This window comes from Pseudophryne corroboree, chromosome 1 (assembly GCF_028390025.1).
Source record: "Pseudophryne corroboree isolate aPseCor3 chromosome 1, aPseCor3.hap2, whole genome shotgun sequence".
Lineage (NCBI taxonomy): Eukaryota > Metazoa > Chordata > Amphibia > Anura > Myobatrachidae > Pseudophryne > Pseudophryne corroboree.
Window position 1 is genome coordinate 191,940,370 of NC_086444.1, and position 25,833 is coordinate 191,966,202.

Below are 25,833 nucleotides of genomic sequence, written 5' to 3' on the forward strand. Positions count from 1 at the left end.
AATCCTTCTTATCCCATATTAAGGGTCTGTAAGTGGGATAACAAACTCTACCGAGCTCTTTTTGGCTTTTAGTTCCAACAAATGAGGTGCACATTAGTTGATGATACATGATGGGGGAAAATATGTGAGTGCTAATATATGTGCCTATATTACCTGTCGACTATATGTGTCACTACCTGAAGATCGTAGAGATGAAGATAAGAAACATGCGTTATAAATGCATTCATATGATAATGTATGTGATTGTCCTTGGATGTCTTGTTGATGTCTTGTTGATGTCTTGTCCGGGTTGCTGTATCTTTGCTGTAAGTGGCAAGCAAAGTTTTTCAAGTGTCCATAGAAAGTTAAAGTCTCTAAAAGTTCATCAAATGTCTGTGAAAAAGTTCATCAATGGTCTGTATAAAAGGTCATCAAAATCTTCTTCCGAGTGGATGTCTTTTTACCTTGGAGAAAAACAAAGGAGAAACGGGTGAAAGAAACGGACCGTGAAATCACATTTTATCACAGCATTGTCTCGATTGATGTGTCATAAATTAAACCAGTTGTTGTTACAATGCCCTCGCTCCTCAAACTCATCAATTTGGTACTAAAATTGCAATTCATTAAAATCCGAACACATCTAAATATCAAACCAATCATTATGACAACTCCTAGGATACATAAGAGGAATTTCCCTACAGTAACGATAACATTTTGAGCCCATTCTCCTAAACCTGAGAACCAATTGCGTGGGTTCAACCATGAAACCCAGCCGGTCAGTTCATTACTCACAGCAGTAAGGGTAAGGTTGTGCCTCCTTCGGAACTCCCACTTCAATTGCAAGATATCGTCCATCTTTTGATCTATGACCTCGGTTGGGTCATCAGTGCTGTTTGTGATATACGTACAGCACTTTACACCATACTGAGTTGCTAGGGTGACACAATACTCGCCTGTCACCGCTGTGATGTAATTTATAACCATCCTGTGCTGGATCAGTTCCGTTTTGTAAGCTTGCAATTCTCTCCCAGTATACCTGAAGGTGTCATCATACATCTCGGTGATATTGTCTATCAGGTTCGCTAGCGCAGTTATATACCTAAAATTTATAACTCCTCTGGCGGTACGGGTGATATCTAGCGCGAGTAGGAGTTGAATCCCGGTGGATTCGTGGATCAAATCAGAGGCTGCGTGCTCTGTCCTATCTATAAGGTGTCTCTTAACAATGTGTTCGTAATGAGTGTGAGTGTAAGGAGCTTGAGCATTGCGGTGTACGTCTTTCATCTTTTCATGGGTAATGGTCATTACTTCTGGCAACACTCTTCCAATGTAGCACAATCCCTCTGAGTTTGGGGCAAGCCACTTATATGCCTTCCTCCCACATATGAAATATGCATCCTCGGGGAGGACATATGGGACAGAATATGACATCACCATATTACAAACCTTCCAGGTGAAAAATCCTATCCCTAACTCTCTCATTTGTCTAGTACACGTATCAGGCTGTATGATATGCGCACAGTATCCTGGTGATACTTCTCCAACTCGCATGGCCCTACTTCCTAGAGTGTACCTATACTGAAAATATCTCCCACCGTTGGCTATTTGGCGTATAAGCTCTGAGTCTATGGGCATTCTATCGGCTCTGTGTGAGAATGTCATGGTTTGGTTGTTCCATGTCACTTCCCAATTTCCCGGCTTTCGGAGATTGGAAATGTTAAAACATATTAAGGACCTAGCCACATGATATTGGTGGAGCTTCAAACTAGGAGGCTTAGAAATATTAAATTTCTTGTCCACCGGTCTCCCACCCCTTAATTCAAGTACCTCATCTATCGTTAAAGCGTATGGCACTAGTCCTGACTTTCTATGACCTTGAGGTACTTGTGAGCACACCCAGCATTCCGTTTGGTTTAAAACCTTACCCACTAATGAGTGATAGTCACTCAATGGATGACGGTCCATGTTGATATTAAGGCTGGAATGACATATCTGGATGCACCCGTCCTCAACTATGTTTTCACAATTCCTACAGATACAATTCTCCTCAGCTCACAATCCTTCACAATGTCTCTTAGTGTCATGGCTACCAGATCGTTTTCTGATACTCGCCTTTGCTCGGTGATTGTGTTGCTCTCAGAATTCTACGAATCCATCCTGGTCATCAGAACCCATTCCAGATCCTTTCTCGACCTCTCTGGTACTCTCACCGAAATAGACTGCTCTGGTCAACAACAGGGTCAACAGGAAAACACGGAATGCAGTCTCTTGGGGCAAGTCCATCTTGCAGGAGGAGAAAGAAAGAGTTGTAATTGGGGACAGAAAATAATTAGGAGGGAAAGAAAACTTGGCGCGACAACCGCCTCTGATCCTGTAGTTCTCTGTGCTCAGGTGCCGTGACAACAGTCCTGCCTCTCAACCTTCCCGGAACAGACACTCCAGTGATATGGTTTCCTCCACACTCTGCTCTTTGTCACGGGCTTTCTCTGGGTCAGCGACCTTCTTACAGTGGGACGAGTGGACCCAAGTCTCTCTTTCGGCAACCTTCAATGCTGTCGTGCTGGTCAATAAGACTTGGTACGGTCCTTCCCACCGGTCAATCAGGCAACCTGAGCGTAGAAAATTGCGAATCATTACATAATCCCCAGGTTCAATGTCATGACAATTACTGTCTGGCAGATCAGGAATCACTAGCTTTAGATTGCTGTTTTGATTCCTCAACTGCTTGCTCATCTTAACCAAATACTTTACAGTGACTTCATTGTTACATTTCAAATCATCCTGGGGGTCAATCATTACATGGGGTTGTCGACCAAAAAGAATCTCAAAGGGTGACAGGTTAAGAGGGGACCTGGGAGTGGTTCTGATGCTGTACAGTACAAGTGGCAAAGCTTCTGGCCGCAACAATCCAGTTTCAGCCATCACTTTGCTCAACTTGTTCTTAATAGTGCTGTTTACTCTTTCCACTTTCGCACTCGCCTGTGGGCGGTACGGAGTATGCAGCTTACTATTAATTCCCATTAATTTGCACATTACCTGAAAGACTTCACCTGTAAAATGGGTACCCCTATCACTTTCATTTATCCTAGGGATACCATACCTGCACACAAATTCCTGCACAATTTTCTTTGCAGTAAACACAGCAGTATTTGTGGCAGCGGGGAACGCTTCAACCCAATTTGAAAACACATCAATACAAACCAATACATACCTTAAATTTCTACAAGGTGGCAATTGTATGAAATCAATTTGTATTACCTGAAAAGGGCCGTCCGTTGGCGGGATATGGGATGGTTCAGTTGGTATTGCCTTTCCAAAATTCTTCCTCAAGCAGATGAGGCATGTCATTGCTCTCTTACCTGCATGAGAAGAAAATCCTGGTGCGCACCAGTAGGCTCTTACCAACTTGCACATACCTTCTTTGCCTAGATGAGTCAGACCATGTGCCACCTCAGCTAAACTTGGAAGGTATGCTCTGGGTGCCACTGGTTTACCCTGTCCATCTGTCCAGAGTCCTGAGGACTCCTGGCGATATCCTTTTGACCTCCAGACTGCCTTTTCCTGTGGGGAACACAAATTTTGCATTTCACTCAATTTCTCTGTGTTGACGGTATTGAATACCATCAGTTGTGTGATGTCTGTCTGTATGGGGGTACTGGCTGCTGATTTTGCAGCTTCGTCTGCCCGGCTGTTACCAAGAGACACTGGGTCTTGGCTGTATGTGTGGGCCTTACACTTGATAACAGCCACTCTGTCAGGTTCCTGTATCGCTGCTAGAAGTCTTTTGATGTGGGTCGCATGCGCCACGGGTGTGCCAGCTGCCATCATGAAATTTCTGAGGCGCCATAGGGCCCCAAAATCATGTACTACTCCAAAGGCATACCTAGAATCCGTGTAGATATTGGCTGACTTACCCTTAGCCAATTCACACGCTCTGGTTAGGGCGACCAGCTCAGCAACTTGTGCTGAGTGAGGTGGGCCCAGGGGTTCCGCTTCTATGGTACCTTTGTCATCTACAACTGCGTATCCAGTACACAAGTCTCCCGAGTCCGTCTGTCTGTGGCAACTACCGTCAGTGTAAAAAGTAAAATCTACACCTTCCAGTGGGTTTTCACTGATGTCGGGCCTTGCAGTGAAATTTTGGGTCAAATATTCCATACAATCATGTGTGTCAGTGTCTGTACTAAATCCTCCTTCACCATCACTCTCATCCCCCACCCTTTGTGCCTGTCCAGGCACACCTGGGAAATACGTTGCAGGATTTAGTGCGCTGCATCTCCTTATGGTGATGTTTACAGGGGCCATTAGTGCTAATTCCCACCTTGTAAACCGTGCAGATGAGACGTGTCTGGTTTGGGCAGAATTCAGTAAGGCTGACACTGCATGAGGTGTATGGATGGTCAGGTTGTGTCCCAACACTACATCTTCGTTTTTACTCACTAGCAATGCTATCGCTGCAACACTTCGCAAGCATGTGGGGAGAGATCGTGCTACGGTGTCTAGCTGAGCGCTGTAGTAGGCTACCGGCCTGCTGGCATCACCATGTTTCTGGGTTAAAACACCTGCCACACACCCAGCACTTTCCGTTCCGTACAGTTCAAAGGGTTTCCCATAATCTGGCATACCTAATGCTGGTGCCTGCGATAGGCACTGTTTGAGTCTCTCAAATGCCAGTTCGGACTCATCTGTGTGCGAAATCCGATCTGGTTTGTTTGACGAGACCATCTCTTGTAAAGGTAAGGCCAGTATGGAAAACCCTGGGATCCAGTTGCGGCAGTACCCACACATTCCTAGGAAAGTGCGGATCTGTTGCTGGGTTTGTGGCAGAGTCATGTCGCGAATCGCCTGTATTCTATCAGCGGTGAGGTGTCTCAGTCCTTGGGGTATATTTACTAAGGTCCCGATTTTGACCGAGATGCCGTTTTTTCTTCAAAGTGTCATCTCGGGAATTTACTAAGCAAAAATCACGGCAGTAATGAGGGCATTCGTAATATTTTGGAAGTCCTAGGAAAAAATCACGAATCAATACACCATTGGTCAAATACGCCTGCAATTTGGTAGAAATCGGTCATTTACTAAAAAGTGCAAAACACAAACACTGCTGACAATAGCCAAACACTGCCGTGCTAAAATACAAATCGTGAAAAAGTGCTAAAAAAAACCAGACCTGCTTTTTTATCCCGTGTTTGTATAGGCATGCACGGATCCATGAGATCCGTGCATGTTTTTCAGTGGGAAGGGGGGGGAAATGTTATAAATTTTCCAAAAAAAAATTGCGTGGGGTCCCCCCTCCTAAGGCAAACCAGCCTCGGGCTCTTTGAGCCGATCCTGGTTGCAGAAATATGGGGAAAAAATGGACAGGGGTTCCCCCATATTTAAGCAACCAGCATCGGGCTCTGCGCCTGGTCCTGGTTCCAAAAATACGGGGGACAAAAAGAGTAGGGGTCCCCCGTATTTTTGAAACCAGCACCGGGCTCCACTAGCTGGACAGATAATGCCACAGCCGGGGGTCACTTTTATACAGTGCCTTGAGGCCGTGGCATCAAATATCCAACTAGTCACCCCTGGCCGGGATACCCTGGGGGAGTGGGGACCCCTTCAATCAAGGGGTCCCCCCCCAGCCACCTAAGGGCCAGGGGTGAAGCCCGAGGCTGTCCCCCCCATCCAATGGGCTGCGGATGGGGGGCTGATAGCCTTTGTTCAAAGTGAATGATATTGTTTTTAGTAGCAGTACTACAAGGCCCATCAAGCCACCCCCGCAAGCTGGTACTTGGAGAACCACAAGTACCAGCATGCGGCGGAAAAATGGGCCCGCTGGTACCTGTAGTACTACTACAAAAAAAAATACCCCAATAAAGACAACACAGACACACCTTGAAAGTATAACTTTAATACATCCATCCACACCTCCATATACACATACTTACCTTATGTTCCCACGCAGGTCGGTCCTCTTCTCCAGTAGAATCCATGGTGTACCTGTAGAAAAAATTATACTCACATAATCCATGGTTGAAGGCTCCTCTGCTTGTAATCCTTTTGTAATCCACGTACTTGAAAAAATAAAAAAACGGATACCCGACCTCGCACTGAAAGGGGACCCATGTTTTCACATGGGTCCCCTTTCCCCGAATGCCAGAAACCCACTCTGACTGATGTCTAAGTGGGTTTCTTCAGCCAATCAGGGAGCGCCACGTTGTGGCACCCTCCTGATCGGCTGTGTGCTCCTGTACTGTCTGACAGGCGGCACACGGCAGTGTTACAATGTAGCGCCTAAGCGCTCCATTGTAACCAATGGTGGGAACTTTCAGGTCAGCGGTTGACCGAAAGTGACCTCACCGCTGACCTGAAAGTTCCCACCATTGGTTACAATGGAGCGCATAGGCGCTACATTGTAACACTGCCGTGTGCCGCCTGTCAGACAGTACAGGAGCACACAGCCGATCAGGAGGGTGCCACAACGTGGCGCTCCCTGATTGGCTGAAGAAACCCACTTAGACATCAGTCAGAGTGGGTTTCTGGCATTCGGGGAAAGGGGACCCATGTGAAAACATGGGTCCCCTTTCAGTGCGAGGTCGGGTATCCGTTTTTTTATTTTTTCAAGTACGTGGATTACAAAAGGATTACAAGCAGAGGAGCCTTCAACCATGGATTATGTGAGTATAATTTTTTCTACAGGTACACCATGGATTCTACTGGAGAAGAGGACCGACCTGCGTGGGAACATAAGGTAAGTATGTGTATATGGAGGTGTGGATGGATGTATTAAAGTTATACTTTCAAGGTGTGTGTGTGTTGTCTTTATTGGGGTATTTTTTTAGTAGTAGTACTACAGGTACCAGCGGGCCCATTTTTCCGCCGCATGCTGGTACTTGTGGTTCTCCAAGTACCAGCTTGCGGGGGTGGCTTGATGGGCCTTGTAGTACTGCTACTAAAAACAATATCATTCACTTTGAACAAAGGCTATCAGCCCCCCATCCGCAGCCCATTGGATGGGGGGGACAGCCTTGGGCTTCACCCCTGGCCCTTGGGTGGCTGGGGGGGGACCCCTTGATTGAAGGGGTCCCCACTCCCCCAGGGTACCCCGGCCAGGGGTGACTAGTTGGATATTTGATGCCACGGCCGCAAGGCACTGTATAAAAGTGACCCCCGGCTGTGGCATTATCTGTCCAGCTAGTGGAGCCCGGTGCTGGTTTCAAAAATATGGGGGACCCCTACTCTTTTTGTCCCCCATATTTTTGGAACCAGGACCAGGCGCAGAGCCCGATGCTGGTTGCTTAAATATGGGGGAACCCCTGTCCATTTTTTCCCCATATTTCTGCAACCAGGATCGGCTCAAAGAGCCCGAGGCTGGTTTGCCTTAGGAGGGGGGACCCCACGCAATTTTTTTTTACATTTAAACTTATTTTTTTTACAAGGTGCACAATGAAGCCCAGCACGGATCTCTCAGATCCGGCCGAGATTCATTGTATTAAAGTCGGCAGTGTTTTACAAGTCACTCACGTAAAACACTGCCAAAAAAAACGAATGACATCGACATCGGAAAACCCGAAAATGCAGAATACGGCAGCTTAGTAAATTAGTCGTAATCAATTCAAAAAGTTGCATATTTACACTGTCGATGTCATTCGTGATTGAACTTTGACCTCAAACGGGAAAATACGATTCTTAGTAAATTTACCCCCTTGTGTCAAGCAATGTCCCAAATATTTTACCTTGGTCTGGCATAACTGCAAGTTATCCTTTGAAACCTTGTGTCCCGTATCAGAAAGATGAAACAAAAGTTGTTTCGTGTCTCTCAAGGACGATTCGAGTGAATCAGAGCACAGCAGTAAGACATCTACATACTGTATTAATACTGATCCGCTCTCAGGTTGAAAGGATTGTAAACAATCATGAAAAGCCTGTGAGAAAATACTTGGGCTGTCAATGAAACCTTGTGGTAAACGAGTCCAGGTGTACTATACTCCTCTGTATGTAAATGCAAACAAATATTGGCTATCAGGGTGCAGAGGAACCGCAAAGAAAGCGGAGCAGAGGTCAATCACAGTGAAAAATTTCGCAGTGGGAGGGATTTGCATAAGGATGACAGCTGGATTTGGCACTACGGGGAATTGGCTTTCAACTATTTTGTTGATCCCCCTTAAATCCTGCACTAGCCTGTAACCCCTCCCCCCACTCTTTTTCACAGGGAAGATGGGACTATTGGCAGTGCTGGACGTCCTAGCCAGAATGCCCTGTTGTAGCAAGCGCTCTATTACTGGGTAAACTCCTAACTCCACCTCTGGCTTCAGAGGATACTGTGGGATTTTTGGAGCTATCCTACCATCTTTTACTTGAACTACTACAGGAGCTACATTTGCCATCAATCCAGTGTCTTGTCCATCCTTGGTCCAAAGTGACTACGGTATCTGGGAGATCATTTCCTCTACCTTGGATGGACACCTGTCTGTAACCGCAGTGTGTGACATTAACCTTTGAGGGGAGTCTAGCATATCCTGCACTTCCTGAGCGTGATTCTCGGGTATATCTAAGAACACACCTCCAGGAGTACAATATATGACGCACCCCATCTTGCACAGTAAATCTCTCCCAAGTAGATTAGTCGGATGCAGCTAGCAGAAAGGAGTGCTTGGTCTGTAAAGGCCCTATCGTAATCTCTGCTGGTTTACTCAAAGGGTAGTGTTGTACTACTCCTGTTACTCCCATGGCTGGAATTGTTTTACCAGTGGTTTTCATACCCACTGTTGAATTTAACACTGACTTGGCCGCCCCTGTATCTACAAGGAAAGGTAGTGATCTACCAGCTACATCAATTGTGACCTCGGGTTCACTTCCAAGGCTCGCAATTAATTTCACTGGCTGCAGACTAGAGGTGTGGACTGACCCCTATTGTAAGTTGTGGCCCTCCCGCAGCGCGTTGGCAGCTACAATATGTGAGGGGGGTAACAGAGAATTTTCAGAGACCTGCCAGTCTCTCTTTGGTGGGTACCTTTTTGTTTCCCCTGCATGTGGCTCATAACTCCTCCTCTGCGGTCCCTGATCCCAATTTCGTGTGTCATGTTGTTGTCTAGGGGGTTGATATACTTTATGTGGGTCTCTAAATCTGCAACTCCGTGCATAATGTCCTTCCTTCTGACAGTTATAACATTTTACCACATACAACTTACCGTCAGGGGTCTGGGGCTTAGGATGAGGTGGCTTTGTTGTAAGGGCCTGTATACTTACTGCCATCAGCTTATCGCCCTGTGACTCCCTGTGTCTAATGATGTTCCGATCATGCCCCACAGTGGTCTCTCTCAAAGCAGCCACCGACATACCTCTCCAGTTAGGTTGAGTGGTTTGTGTCCTAGTTCTCAACACTTCCTTTAAACCGTCCATTAATACGGACACCGCTACCTCTCTATGGTGCACATTTTCTTCAATGTCTACAACTCCAGTGTACCTAGCCATTTCCTCTAATGCCCTATGGAAATAGTCAGAAGCAGTTTCCCCTTCTTTTTGTCTAATGGAGAAAATTTTGTTCCACTTGACAACAGTTGGGAAATATACTCCTAACTGCAGGTTGATCTGTTTAACATTTTCCTGATTGTAAGCATCAGTGAGAGGTTTCTCTTCATCTAACTTACAATCAGTAATGAATTTCAAAGGGTCAATGGTAGAGGGCAAGCATGCACGCAGTACTGTCCGCCAATCTTTGTTAGTGGGTTCGGCGGCGTTACCTAGTTCTTTAATGAACCTTTGGCATGCGGCTAGATCTTTCCTGGGATCAGGAAATTCAGGCATAATTGTCCTTAATTCTGTCCGGGACCAGGGGCAGTGCATCACAATGTTCCTGATGGGAGTGACTCCCTGAGCATCAGTCTTTCTATTTGGGACTGCGATCACCCTGACAGGATTAAGTTCAATTACATCACTCTGTGTTTCTTCTACAATGTGAGGTGTAATTGTTTCTGCATAATGTACAGTTCCGTACTTACCCGTGGACACGACCTCACCTATCCCTCCACTAGGGGCCTTTGCTACTCCTCTTACTGGTTGGGCCGTGCCCACTGTAGTCTCTTGTATGGTGGCTGCTAAAGAGAGTGCTGATATCGTTGTGGGCTCATCTTCCTGGTCGCAGTCCTGAGAGAAGTTTAGGATGGGATACAACTTGCACGGGTTAGCATTAGCATCAATAAACTTATCTACTTTACTCTTATCATTAATACATTTATTAAGTGCACTTTTATCATATACCAGTATGCCATTCTCTGTAGCCATTTTCTCTCCTGTTTTGTATGGTGGTGGTGGTGCTGTGGCTATCAGTTTTCTGATAAGGTTGGAACCAGCTGCTTGAGCTAATCCCCTTTGTATCTCACCTTCCTGTTGCCATAACTGTAAATAATCATAATGTCTAATCCGTTGCTTTCCGGATTTAATCAGACATATCCTTCTCCTTAAATTTTGCAAAACCTCAGGATTAAAACTGCCTACCCTAGGGAACTGTTCCCCATCGTTCACAGTCATACGTTCCCACTCATTGCACAAGACCTCTGCGTGTGATCCATATTTCTCACACATTATGTACCTCGCCGACCCTTTGGGCCGACAAAGATCAACGTGAACCCTTGTTGATCGTCCCCTACTTGAGCAACTGGCCCCCATTCTTTGCAGGTATTGCCTTCTCAGCGAACCCTTACAAAAACCAACTTACTCAGTGGTAAGGCGACGGTGAAAGTTCTCTGAGCGCTTTCACCCACTCACGCCCCTATTGACCTATACACCAGCCCTGTGTCCGTATCCTGTTTCCAGTGCCGGTAGTACCCAACCTCAGGATCTTTTATAACCTCTATTTACTGAGAGCGTGTGGGAGTATGCTACCCCTCCCAGTAAATATCAGTTGTTGGAGATTTCCTGAGTGAACAGCGAAACTCCCTTAAAATAAAAAAACCTAAACAAATCACGTTTACCTGTACAATTAGCGTCTATGATCCCGCAGCAAATTTAGTGGGTATCAAGGTGAACTAACTAATGTACACAGTAGCGTGCGGTACAGTTGCACTGCGTATAAGTAACTATTACTTATCCGCCTTACGACCAGCGAAATCGGTTGTTTAGGCTGCGAAACCTCAGCCGGAGCGTATTCTCAAAACGGGCCTATATGGATACTACGCAAACCCCCGGGGCTGCGCTCACTACCTCTGACTTTTCTCAAGTCAGGGTTTTCAGAACTTCGCTAGGTGCCTTTAACGATTTCTGACTTCACCGACCTTCTGGTCTGCTGATTGCTACCTTGCTCCTTTATACCTTATACAATGTTAACGTGAGAAAGCCACTCCCACGCCACCAAGTGTCCACTCACCTGATGTGGTCTCCGACGGGATCCCGAATTATGGGTTCACAAAAAAACTTTATTTTTCACACTCACTCCTGCTCACTCATATACACTTTGATTTTTCTGTACAGAAAATTACTTTAATTCAGGTGAAACAGGCTAATCCCAGAGGTGATGCAATAAGAGAAGGATCTTTTAAACTAAAATTTTGGAAACTGAATAAATTTGTGCTATTATCGCGTGGCTTCCGTATCACTTAAACTAAAACAATGTTATCATGTGATTTGTATTCAGTGGGCGTATCTGTACGCACGTTGCGTAATATACGCCACGTGTGTAGGCCTCTGCGTTGCATACGCAATCTCGCACGTGGTCCGAGACACGTATACAAAGGCCGGATATGTCCGCAGTAACACAAATAACACGCTTCTATAAATGCAAACGATATGTAACTATAATCGCTTACCAAGCACCACACAGTATCTCCTGTATAAACCTTTATAACTGGGTCAGGCTGCGTGTGTGCTTTACAATTACTCACTTAAATATTACTTTTTACTTTTCACGAAATAGCAACAAATTACCCAGCACGTGATCAATGCTAATGGCAAACAGAAAGGTAGATATGCGAAAATACACAGATAAAATACAAATGCGTGCGTGTGTTGCGTGTGTTGCGTGCGCAGTTGAAACCAAACAGAAATTTAACAGATTTAAAAGACAATAGCTTTACGTTCTTACCTTTCGGATCCGGATCCCACCAGCATCCCTACAAACCAAGCGGAGCAGACGCTTATCTAATCAGCACTACTGTATCCCCGACCACCAAACGGCTAACAGGGATACTACCTTCCCGCCCTTTGCTGATAGATAAAAGTCTGCCTTGTCCTGCTATGCTGCGGATATGAGGAGGACCGGACGAGCCCTCAATTGATAATGTCAATTATTACCTTTAAACATGAAGCTATATACTAATACCAACTGCTCTGGTGAGAAGTATCCTCAGGATTCCCGCCGCATGTGTAATTTACAGCAAATACAGTTAATGTTCATAAACTACTTTAGTACATAACTATACGCAGGAGCGAGCGATCCTTTCCTAATCAACACCGAAATGTTACTCTTAAAATATCCTACAGCTGGATACTAGACACCACCTTTCAACCTTTATCTGACCCTTCCTATCATTCAAAGAGGAATCTCTCTGTCCAGGAACTGTTTAAACTAAACATACTTGCTGACATTGTCTAGGGGAATATTTACTACAAAACACACTATATGGGTTAAATATGCTACGATCGAGTCGCACGCTAGACGCTTGCAAACTCTACCGTAAATGCACATACCACGCGCGTGATCGCCGGAGCGATCTTACGCAAATTGCGGATTTGTGCACGCACGGCAGAGCGTGTGCACGCGCAGCGGGCATGTGCATGAGGGGTTAGTACAAGGCATATGCATCAGGATATTTTTCGACTTTCACAAGAATGATTTGAGTATATTATTATTTTCTAATAGTTATTTTTAATACTTACATATTACACAGTGCCTTACAGAGAATATTTAATCATTCACATGAGTCTCTCCACTCCATTTGTACTCCATTTGTACACACACACACACACACACACACACACACACACACACACACACACACACACACACACACACCACCACACCACCATACACAAAATAAGGTCATTTTAGTCAGAAGCCACTAGCTTGTCTGTGGAAATTGAGAAGATATGCATACATACAAACAAGATGAGAAAATACAAACTCCACACAGACAGGGCATGATTGTAATCAATCCTATGACTCCAGCACTGTTTGGCAACAATGCTAACCACTGCGCCACTCTACTCTTGTGTATGAATTAATAAACATAAAAGTCGTCTGGAATTCCATTTAAAACAGGATGGCCTTTGTAAGCTCAAACACAGATAAAACAAACTGTATTATTATTTTACACTATTATATGGCCATTAATTTCTAGTACCTACAGTGACAGTAATGATATTAAGCAATAATTTGCTTATCCTACAGAGAAAAATTGGATGAAACATGGGATTATTTTCTGGATCAGTAGATTGTCTTTAGTGAGGGCAGTCTTGGGGGTATATTTACTAAAGTGTAGGTTTATATAACTGAAAAAATTGGCCATAACAACCAATCAGATTCTAGCTATTATCTTTTAGATAGATAAATAACTAGTATCTGATTGGTTTCTGTGGGCAACATCTCCACTTCTTTAAACTCGCACTTTAGTAAATATACCCCTAGTGTTGAGGGCATAAGCCTGATTGTAGATGTATCAAAATAGAGTGAGTGGAGAGAAAGTGGACGAGGAGATGTTTACATGCCACTCAAGTAGTTTAAAAGCATCAAAAAGGAGAGAAATATGAAAAAGAGCTGCAGAGAGATATAGGGTTAATATATGATCTCAAGTGCATAGTAGAGATGTGCGCATGAAGATTAAAGCGAAAGTAGCAGTGAGGAGCGAGAGGTTGTACAGGTGAGTACAAGTATTGAGGGAGGGGAGTGTAGGAGTGTGGGGGAACAGGGGGTCTAATTCAGACCCGATCGCTGCAACGGCAGCGATCACAGCATGAAGCCTTATGTGTTGTGCGCACATGCAGCGGCTGCACTGCGCGTGCACCCACAATGAGATGCACTAGTGCAATTGTCTCTGCCTGATTGACAGCCAGAGGCGGTCGCTGGGCGGGAGAGGGCGTGACAGCACAGGCGAGTCCGGACCGTTGCTGGGGCGGGCCGCGGCGGCTGTGTGACCTCACATTCAGCCGCTGCGACCCAAAACATGGTGGCTAGCCGTCTGCCACCGCAGCTAGGCTGTGCAGACAGGGAGCTACTCGCCAGGTGCAAAAGCATTTGTACCTCTGCAGGCGGGGGTAAGACTTGGCATGCGGGGCAGACAACCCTGTGCTGGTTTTTCCCCCACATGTCAGAGATTGTGATAGTAGATGTGCTCATGTTAGCACATCTACGATCAGCTCTGAATCACCCCCCGAGTCAAGGAGACAGATAAAGAATTGATGAGTGTTGAAGGTTGCAATTTTATTACGGCATTGGTGGATTTTGGGGACTTAGAGTAGGTTTGCTTGGTGAGAGAGAAGGCAATATGGGAAAATATGGGGAAAATTATACTTTTGTAGGGCTGGAAGTCAGAATAAGGACACCCCTCCTCACCAACAGCTCACACACAGATAACTGTATCACTTCGCCCCCCTCCTCACCAACAGCTCACACACTGATAACTGTATCACTTCGCCCCCCTCCTCACCAACAGGTCACACACAGATAACTGTATCACTTCGCCCCCCTCCTCACCAACAGCTCACACACAGATAACTGTATCACTTCGCCCCCCTCCTCACCAACAGCTCACACACTGATAACTGTATCAGTCCACCCCCTCCTCACCAACTGCTCCCACACAGATCGCTGTATCACTCCACACCCTCCTCACTAACAGCTCACAAACAGATAACTGCATCACTCCACACCCTCCTCACTAACAGCTCACAAACAGATAACTGTATCAGTCCGCCCCCTCCTCACCAACAGCTCACGCACAGATAACTGTATCACTTCGCCCCCCTCCTCACCAACAGCTCACGGACAGATAACTGTATCACTTCGCCCCCCTCCTCACCAACAGCTCATACACTGATAACTGTATCAGTCCGCCCCCTCCTCACCAACAGCTCCCACACAGATCGCTGTATCAATCCACACCCTCCTCACTAACAGCTCACACACAGATAACTGTATCACTCCGCCTCCCTCCTCACCAACAGCTCACACACAGATAACTGTATCACTTTGCCCCCCTCCTCACCAACAGCTCACACACATATAACTGTAGCACTCCGCCCCCCTCCTCACCAACAGCTCCCACACAGATCACTGTATTACTCCACACCCTCCTCACTAACAGCTCACACACAGATAACTGTATCACTCCGCCTCCCTCCTCACCAACAGCTCACACACAGATCACTGTATCACTCCTCCCCTCCCCTCACTAATAGCTCACACACATATCACTGTATCACTCCTCCCCTCCCCTTACTAACAGCTCACACACAGATCACTATATCACTCCTCCCCTCCCCACACTAGTAGCTCACACACAGATCACTGTATCTCTCCTCCCCTCCCTTCAGTAACTGCTCACACACAGATCACTGTATCACTCCTCTCCTCCCCTCACTAACAGCTCACACACATATCACTGTATCACTCCACCGCCCTCCTCACTAACAGCTCACACACAGATCACTGTATCACTCCTCCCCTCACCTCACTAACAGCTCACACACAGATCACTATATCACTCCTCCCCTCCCCACACTAATAGCTCACACACAGATCACTGTATCACTCCTCCCCTCCCCTTACTAACTGCTCACACACAGATCACTGTATCACTCCTCTCCTCCCCTCACTAACAGCTCACACACATATCACTGTATCACTCCACCCCCCTCCTCACTAACAGCTCACACACAGATCACTATATCACTCCTCCCCTCACTAATTGCTCACACACATATCACTGTATCACTCCACCCCCCTCCTCACTAACAGCTCACACACAGATCACTATATCACTCCTCCCCTCACTAATAGCTCACACACAGATCACTGTATCACTCCTCCCCTCCCCTTACTAACAGCTCACACACAGATCACTGTATCACTCCTCCCCTCACTAACAGCTAACACACAGATCACTGTATCACTCCTCCCCTCCCTAACAGCACACACACAGATCACTGTATCACTCCTCCCCTCACTAACAGCTCACACACAGATCACTGTATCACTCAGCCCCCCTCCTCATCAACAACTCACACACAGATCACTGTATAACTCCCCTCCTCTCCTCACCAACAGCTCACACACTGATCACTATATTACCCCACCCCTCCTCTCACCAACAGCTTACACACACTGTATCACTCCGCCTCTATATAGGTTAAACAAAGTTTGGAACAGTGCAAGTAATATAGTTTACTGATTTTGTGGCCTCTGTCACTAAAGGGCATGTTTATCAATCATCAGATTGTAGACCCGATCATTTTAATATCTTATCACCACTATTCACAGCAATAAAAAATGAAGGGGTCTATGTACTAAGCCTTGGAGGTCTATTCATGAAGCAGTGAAAAGAGTGGAGAAGTGACCCAGTGGAGAAGTTGCCCATGACAACCAATCAATTGCTCTGTATAATTTTATAGTATGCAAATTATAAATTCTACTTCAATGCTATTTGATTGCCATGGGCAACTTCTCCACTGCCTCCATTCTCTACACTTTTCACTGCTTCATGAATAGACCCCTTGGAGAGAGATAAAGTGGATGAAGATAAGGTACCAACTAACCCAGGCCCACATGTATTAAGCTTTAACAAGAGATGGATAAAAAGTGATAAATGACCAGCCAATCAGCTTCCTAACTGCCATGTCAAAGGCTGTGTTTGAAAAATGACAGTTAGGTGCTGGTTAGCTGGTCATTTCTCACTCTTTATCCATCTCCACTTTATCTCTTGTTAAAGCTTAATATATTTAGGGTTTAGTTGCTAACTGTCATTTTTCAAAGACAGCATGTAACATGGCAGTGGCTGGTACTTTATCTATCTCCACTTTATCTCTCTCCAAGGCTTATTACATAGACCCCTAAATACTGTCTGAATGTATCAAAACTCACACGCAGGGACAAGGGCATCAACCAGCGGTCACTTCCTCCTCTTTCGGTACTCCTGTGCATCATACCTCCCAACTGTCCTGATGTTCGCTGTACAGTCCCATTTTTATGGAACTGTCCTGCCCCGCTGTCCCACCCGCGGGTCGCAGTGTCCTGCAGTGGGGGGGGGGGGGGGGCAGTTGGGAGGCTCCTGTCACTGCTGCTCTGCGGAGAACAGACGCTGTGCGCATGCACACAGCATCTATTCAGTGGAGACAGAGGGAGAGGGGGCATGCTCGCAACTCACTGAGTGCTGGGCATGCCTCCTTAGTGACGAAAACGGGGCATGGCTCGTGATCGCAGACGTCCCCTTTTTGGGTGGGCGCGCTCAGATGTCCCTCTCTATGGATGTTAAATGTTGGGAGGTATGTGTGCATTACTGCGCATGCACAGTCTGTTGACCACGCATGTGTAGCAACCATTGCTGGGGAAGAACCCTTTCCTGGTAAGTTTTGCACAGTGTAGCCCAAAGTCTACACTTCACAATGAAGGGGTCTGCGATGAAGGGGTCTGCAGCCGGCAGCCCATACATTGCCCAGCCATCACACTATTCCAGTGGAGCAAGTAGAAATATGTTCTTAGTGTTACTGAGTGTCCCGAAAAAAGAGGCATGGTCATGTGTCATTTGGGGCGTAGCCACTAGACACCAGGGGGAGTGGCTACATTACATCAGGGTTGTGGCCACACAGCACATTCACTTTTCTTTGCATTCTGGAGGCAAGGCTAGAATATATATTAATCAGTGGCGTAACTCCAGGAGGCAATGGAGACATTTGCAGCCGGACGTTAGCCATCAGGAGCACACAGACGAGCAGGCACTGAGGTTATAGATGAATCCATAGGTGAATCCATCTACAATCACTGTGTGTGTAACCAGCGCTGACCATGTAGTGCACCTGCCGCTGCAGCAGCGTTCCGGGATCCCGTCGCCGCTGTCACAGCAGAGTCGGGCATAGGCAAATTAGGTATTTGCACTGCCTAAGGTCCGACTCTGCTTAGAGTGACGGTAGTTCTTGGGGCAAGGGTACCTGCCGGCGGCTCTGCAATGATTTCAGCTGTCCATTTCAGCTGAGATCGGGCAGCAGCCGGCAGGACAGCTCTGCAGCGGGAGGGAGTGCTGGCGACAGCGCAGGTGCCGAGCGAGCTTCGGCTGGCTGGCAAGTGCCGTATAAACATGGCGCTTCTTTCAGGCGGCCGCCGGCAGGACAGATCGCTAAGCTACCGCCCTCTTCCTGAGCGCCCTCCCTCCCCCAGCACCTGCAGTGAAGCAGGGGTCGGCCTCCCGTGTCCTCAACTCCTCCTCACACTACCGGCCAGGCGGCACCATGGGACAGCATTTGGTGAGCTCCATGTCCAGCGTGGATCCTCCTGCTGATGGCCTACTCTTCAACCTGCACCTGGATCCATGAGCCTCCCTCAATGACACCATGCAGCTCACCCTTTGCAAGGCTGGGATTGCACATAGCGTGGTGAGTGACCTGTTAGTCCTGTACCCATCTACCCCCCACCCCTGTGTGTTACCGCCCTGTACCGCACCCTCTGCACCCATTTCTTCTATACTTACCTTTCTGGTGGCCCCTTCCTCTCCCATAGCCGGCAGCGCCACTGATAGCGCACTTATCACTAGAGACTCTGCCACAGTGCCAGAGTCTACAGCGCATATGCAGGTCTCTGAAAAATTGTCTGTCGCGACTTCCGGCTATGGGAGAGGAGAGGGCCCACACACGGAGACTGCACATGGGACCCCTCCTCTCTAGATACGCCGCTGTCAGTGGCATATGGGGGTCACCGGCGCTGTGGGGAGGGGGGGGGGGGCACCACCATTTATATCACCTACGGGCACTTAGTATGAACTTACGCCACTGATATTAATAACCCTTGTATAATAGAAATATATTGTAATGCCCCCAGTTTAATAAAAAATACATAGTAATGCCCCATAATAATAGGCATATATAGTAGTGTCCCACATTACAATAGACATATATAGTAGTGTCCACATTAAAATAGAAATATATAGTAATGCCCAATCATAATAGACATATATAGTAATGTCCACATCATATTAAAAATTAATTACCCCACACAGTGAAGCCAGGACATGGCCAGGAACCCAGCCTGTGAAGAACAAAAGCCACTCAGTGCTGATGCATCACTTCAACTGAGTGAATGGAAACAGCTGGACACTGCGGGAAGAGGTACCAGCCCAGTCCCCAGGCCACGGCCGTCCGGAGAGGAAGTGTAATGTGATCTCATGACATCACCGTTGCGCTCCCTGTAGCCCTGACAAAGTGGGAGGCGCCGTCATCCTGCCAAACACCATGGTCTTGTTGCTCAGCAGCTAATTAGAATTGTGGTAGTGTCAGTCATGGGTGCAAAATGTGCAGTGGGTGGTACTGCGTACCTGCTGCCAAATTCTGAAGGGTACTCCGTACCCGAGCATACCTGCGTTCTTGCACCACTGCACTATTCTCAAGCATCCCTTCTACAAGTCCAATTACCGGTGCCCGCTATAATGTTCCTGGGCTAGATCCTGCTCCTGCACTCTGTAATATCTCCTTGTGCGAGGACAGCAGAGAGTACAGAAGTTGACGTCAGAAGAAGGAGCCGAGCCGTGGACATCGCAGTGGGTACCAAGCAAATATGCTTGCAGTATGGATACCTATGAAAAGTGTGCCGTTATTATACCATTGTAACTTAAGTGTACCTTTTTGTATGCCTGGAATGCTATGCCACTTTGGCTCTTTAACTAGATACTATATATATATATATATATATATATAAAACGTGGGAAGTCAGGAGACAATATAAATAGGGAGGGGAGGAGTCAGGATTGATTTTTAAACCGCCCCCCTATAAGAAACATCTAGATCTGCCCCTGTGCAGTGCAACGTGGTTTTGCCCATTATTGTACTTTTTTTGGTTTGCTAACAACTCTGAATAACCTCCATAGTGTTTGTGTGGGCCTCGGCTGCTGTTGGAAATGGAGAGACCGCGGCAGATATGAAAACACTAGGCACACCTTAATTGAAAGAGAATAGTAGGCACCAGGATGGGGAGATTGAGATGTTTAAGAACCCTCCCCTCTATTGTTTCTGTAGTGTAGAGTATTATTGTCTGGATGCTAACTACTATTGGGTCATATTGTTTGAAATAAATGGAAACCCTCTTCCAAATGAGAGTGTCTGTTAGGTTCTTATTATTTAAGCCAAATACTTCACAATTATTTCGGTATTGCAGGGGTTTATTATCTGGTGATCACACATATCAGCAATCAAGAACTACTAAAGGGGCACTTCATTTGAAATATTTAAAATAAGGATATGTCTGAGTCTTTAAGTGCTAGGATGGGGTAGATTGAGCACGTACAGTGCCCTCCCCTACCCCTGGCATTGCATACTTTTAGGAAGAGCATTAACTAAGCATCTTCTGTGCTAAGGAGGAGTGGAATTTGTCCTTAGCACTCTTCAGATGTAGGCGCAAGTCTCATTTATTTATTTATTTATATATTGCACTTTCTGACACACACGATAGCTCAGACATAAGGGGTATATTTACTAAGCTCCCGATTTTGACCGAGATGCCGTTTTTTCATCAAAGTGTAATCTCTGGAAATTACTAAACTCAAATCACGGCAGTGATGAGGCCATTCGTATTTTTTTGGAAGTTCATGTGTAAAAATACGAATGAATACACCATCGGTCAAAACGCGGCTGTTTAGGTATGAATCACGGTCATTTACTAACCATTCGTATTTGTAATGTCTGCCGTGATAATGCATTTGCGGTCGTGAAAAAATACAATTCGTACAAAAGTCCTAAAAAAAAGTAGACCTGCTTTTGATAAGCGTGTTTACATGTGTATTCAATTATTCATTAGTCACACCTGAATGTTTGGCCCTATAAAAGGCTCCCAGGCACATTTTGAATATCTCTCACTCTGAAATGGCGGCTGTTGTGTGTGCTTCAGATTTTTTGGTTGCTGGGGGATACCTGAGAGTGCTCCATGACTCTTCAATAAATCAGGGCCAGGTAAGTGAACATGGTCAGCAGGTTGAACAGGTGCCGCGGAGGCTGCGCCAGCCTCGTTTTTTTAGGGGACGTTTAAACTTAAACGCATTGTCTGATGATAGGGTCATACAGATGTTTAGGCTAAATCGAAACAACATTTTCCGTCTGTATGACCTTGTCAAACTGGGACTAGACCCTGAGACAGCACGCTCTCGCTCTGTCTCAGGCCTGCACAAACTCCTGGCTGTGTTGCACTTTATGACTACTGGGAGCTTCCAGGCTGTGACAGGCGACGTCATTGGTATCTCCCAGCCCACCTTTTCCAAATATTTGAATCAGGTGAGTTGAAATATACATACACGTCTATGTCTAAGTGTTGCTTCTGTTAGGTCTTAGAACACAGTATTGTATTGAATACAGATCATGACACTCACCTTATATTTATTAATGTCCACTCAGGTTTTGGATGTCTTGGAAACCCATATAAATGCCTCTATCTGCTTCCCTACCCAGGAGTCGCAGTGGCATGCAGTCAGGGTAGCTTTCTATGAGCTTGCTGGCATGCCCAATGTGCTGGGGGCCATAGATTGCACACACCTTGAGCTGAGACCACCTGGGGGCCGCCAATATATTTATACTAATCGACATATGGCCAAATCCACTAATGTCCAGGTGGTTTGTGATGCAAATCTAAAAATTATGAGTGTGGTTGCAGGTTACCCTGGCGGCTGCCATGACTCCTTCATCCTCAGTCAGTCATCTCTCTTCGATAAATTTGAGGATGGACAAATGCCTGATGGCTGGCTGCTGGGTATGTTCCAAGTGTGTTGTGTATATGTGTGTTAACTTCAAACTCCTTTTTTTTTAGGGTAATTATTCATCATACACATGTACTAATGTTGCCTTTATCTGTTTTTCAGGTGATGGTGGTTATGGCTGCTACTCTTGGCTACTTACTCCGTTGTCCCAACCTGATTCTCCTGCTGAACACAGTTACAATCATGCACATAAGTCTACGCGGAACGTAATAGAAAGATGTTTTGGGGTGCTGAAATCTAGGTTTCGGTGTCTGGATAAATCTGCTGGGCTTTTGTTGTATAGTCCCTCTAAGGTGACTAGGATTGTGTTCTGCTGCTGTTTTCTCCATAATCTGTTTGCAACAACATCTGCCACATGATGATGAAGAAAACAGTCAGCAAGCAGAGGAGTTAGAAACATCTGGTGACAGTGTGAGTACAGATGTAGGGAGGCAGGTAAGGCAAGAAGTTATTCTGCGATATTTTACCCGTAAGTATTATTTTGTTTTAAATCACCTTGCCTAACCACTTTTATTACATGTATTGTAGGGGGTGAATGTTTTTTTTGTTCGTTAGTGTTTGTTCTTTATACTGGTGTGTACGTTTATTTTTTTTAAAAATATCAAAACATTGACAATCATTACCCCATTAAACCATACACACATAGCGTGTTTTACAATGATTGACACGGACACAGGATTTTTTGGGGAATACAATAGCAAAACATTTATTGTGTTACACAAATTTCATGTCTTACTAATTTTTTTTTGGTATGTGTGCTTGGTGCAGAGGTTTGTCCAGGGTCGCTGGCCCGTGTTCTGCTTGAGCATCGAACAGGGGAGGTAACTGGGGTCTGGCTAGGGGTAGTCGTTCCGGAGCTGGAGCTGACTTGTTGTGCTGCCAGCACAGTAATGCTTTGGCTAAGGTTGTGAATACTGGCATTCAGCTGATTATTTGTGGCAGTGTGGCTGGCAACAATTCTGGACAAAGTTTCAGTCACTACTTGGTTGTGCTGTATGACTTGTATTAGGGCTTGTTGCTGCCGCTGTTGCTCATCGATTACTCGAGTTAAATTTGCAAGCATTTGCATGTTGTCCGCCCTGATTTGCTCCATTGAAGTAGCTATTCTGCCTACCTGAACAATCAGTCTGCCTGAGTTCCTACTAATGCGAGGAAGATGATGCGGCAGACTGGCAAGGTGTTGTGTGTGTGTGTTCAGGTAGGCAGTGTTTTGGACCTGTTGTGTGGCCCAACTGCTCCAAAAGTCTGCGGACATTTGTTGCTGGGGTGGAGTTGGGATCAATTGGGGGCTTACGGAGGCTTGGGGCATATCCTGCTGCTGGGTTGGCTGGGTAGGATCAACGGGCTGCAGGTGCAGTGTAAAGGTAGCCTGTTGGTCAGGTTCCTGCTGGTCGTCCTCGCCCATGATGGTTGGTTCTGTATGGGGGTCACAACAGCCACTGTTTATTTACAAATATATTTCTTTGCTTGTCCTAAACATGGCATACTTAATAATACTCATGAAAATGTTACAGATTTTGTGTTGTCCAAAAAACTTGGAATATTGCCTTAAGAAACACATATGTGCCTTCACAGGCGTGCGCAGACACTGACTGGCGGGTTCCGCACCAAACTTCCCCCCCTCCACAGCATTATAGTGTTCTCCCACCTCCCCTGTCCTGGATATAGACTGCTCACCTGGACGGCCCAGAGGAGCGGACCAGGTAAGCAGTCTACATCCAGGACAGGGGAGGTGTGAGAACACTATAATGCCGTGGAGGGGGGGGTGGAAGTCCTGTGCGAAACCCGCAATTCAGTTTCTGTGCACGCCTGTGTGTGCCTTCTAATTTACACAACACAATATTTTAAAAATGTGTTTTGTTCATAGACTCTAAGCCATAATGATATGTGAAACACGAAGATATGTCCCCATTTTACATTAATGCATGTTAAAATTGTGTATGGCCCTTCCTTTAGATAAACACAAACAAGGCAGTAAATGTGGTTTCTAACAAACTCATTAATTTGTAAAGCCAGTCATTTTTTTCTTAATCATAAAAACGAAAACTATATTTTATTTATGTAATTTTCACAAAACATGCAAATGTGTTAAGTTGGACTATGTTTATAAATGGTGATGTGGGCCATGTTAAACATTTGTATTAAACAATGTGTTTTTAAATGGGTTTTTTTTTTAATGTTATTACAAAAACAAAATGGATGCTATGGCCAACATGACATCTGAAAATGGGTGCTGTAATTTTGGCCAAAAAACACATGTGCTTGGTAATTGACATTATGGCCATGACTAATAATGTGCCAAAATATAATTGTCTTGACAATACACAAACAGTGGTGCAGCTGAATTAACCATGAGAAGACCTAAGGATTTGAACAGACAATGATATGTGCAAGGTGATAAAGGCACAAGGCAAACAGATTCGTTTTTACATTTATAAAAATTAATAATAAACTTTTTCAGCATATAACACCTTGCACATATCAGTGCTTAGTAAAATTAATATGACTTAGCCATGTTCATTCATAGTCCACACTGTGTCAAACTTTTATTAATTTTTTTTTACAATTTTTTACTAACCAGACAGCTGAGGTGATCGTGGCTCATCACTTTGAGGACTTGCCAAAATTTCCAGAGGTGGCTGGGGCAACACTGCGGAGATGCGCCGCCTGGGTGGTGAAGATGGAGCCGCAGACTCAGACTCCACACGACGTGTCTTACTGGGCCTCCTAGGCAAACTCACAGAGCCCTGTGATGGCCGCCTTAGAGGAGGGCGGCTTGCAGAAGAAGAACCTATGTGAAAAGAAAAACATTATTATTTTTTTGCTTCTATGTGTTTGCCGAATATGTGAATACAGTGAATTCTTACCTGCATTCCCACCATCTTCATCAGTTGGCTGTGGCCTGTCTGTGGTGCTTCTCTGGCGTACTGTTGATACATTTGAAAAAACATTATTACCATACTTTAAATACTCCTTGTTATCTGAACTTCCTTATTGTGATGTAAACATCTGGAACCTAATGTTAAGTAAACTATTTTTTGTTTAAGCTATTCTGGATTCATTAATTGGGTGTGTATTCTTCAAATAAGATGGTGTTGCACTAAATAATCCATATCCAAAGGTTAATTCTGCACAATATTTTGCTGATAAATTTAAACAACAAATTGACACAAACAACATAAAAAAACAACAACACAATACACATCAATAACAAAAACAAAACAATAGTTAATAAATGTTCTTTTAAAAAAGTTAGGGACAAGCAAGATCTCTGATTACGTATTAGAACTACACATACCAGCATGCACTGCAACAGATGTACCATTCACTAATAACAAAACTCAAGCAATGCATGATGGGACTTGTAGTTTGGAAACACCTTTACAGCTACAGGTTGCACAGGCCTGCACTACATCACCAACACAATGTTTCTAATTTTAAAAACACAGTAACAATTAGCAGCATAAAAATTTGTACAAATGCAATATCAAAAAATAATTTAAAACAAACTCACCATCCTGCCTTGGCCGGTCCGAATCCCGGACATGAGTCGCAGCAACCACTTCGGAAGGAATAAGGGACCGCACAGGCTCCTCCCAATCCCGATAAATAGCACGTAAGGGGTGTCCACCCCCGGTATGGCGGGCTGATTTGGCCTCCTTGGCCATCTTGGCCTTGACACAGCGCTTGATGTCATAAAAGCACTTACGACACGTGTCCTCAGTCCGCCTCACCACACACTCACTATTCACTGCCGCTATAACTTTACCCCACAGGACAGACTTCCTACGTGAGGACACCTTGGCAGCATCCTGCCCAAACAATTGGCGATGATGCCTCATCAGCTCCCGCACCAAAGCCATGTTTTCAGCATAGCTGAACTTAACATTGCGCCCAGTCTTGGTAGTGGTGCGTGGCTGCGGAGCCACAGCACCATCAC

At 45.6% G+C, this 25,833-nt stretch overlaps 1 long non-coding RNA gene across 1 annotated transcript; it reads right to left on the reverse strand.

Annotated features, from left to right (window-relative positions):
* Nucleotides 1–23,033: 23,033 nt before the first annotated feature.
* Nucleotides 23,034–24,842, reverse strand: LOC135049992 (uncharacterized). The gene is made up of 3 exons (XR_010241531.1): nt 24,761–24,842; nt 24,472–24,684; nt 23,034–23,309 (listed from the first exon to the last, which is right to left on the reverse strand). It is a non-coding gene; the product is annotated as an uncharacterized LOC135049992 (long non-coding RNA).
* Between the last annotated feature and the right edge of the window lie 991 nt (nt 24,843–25,833).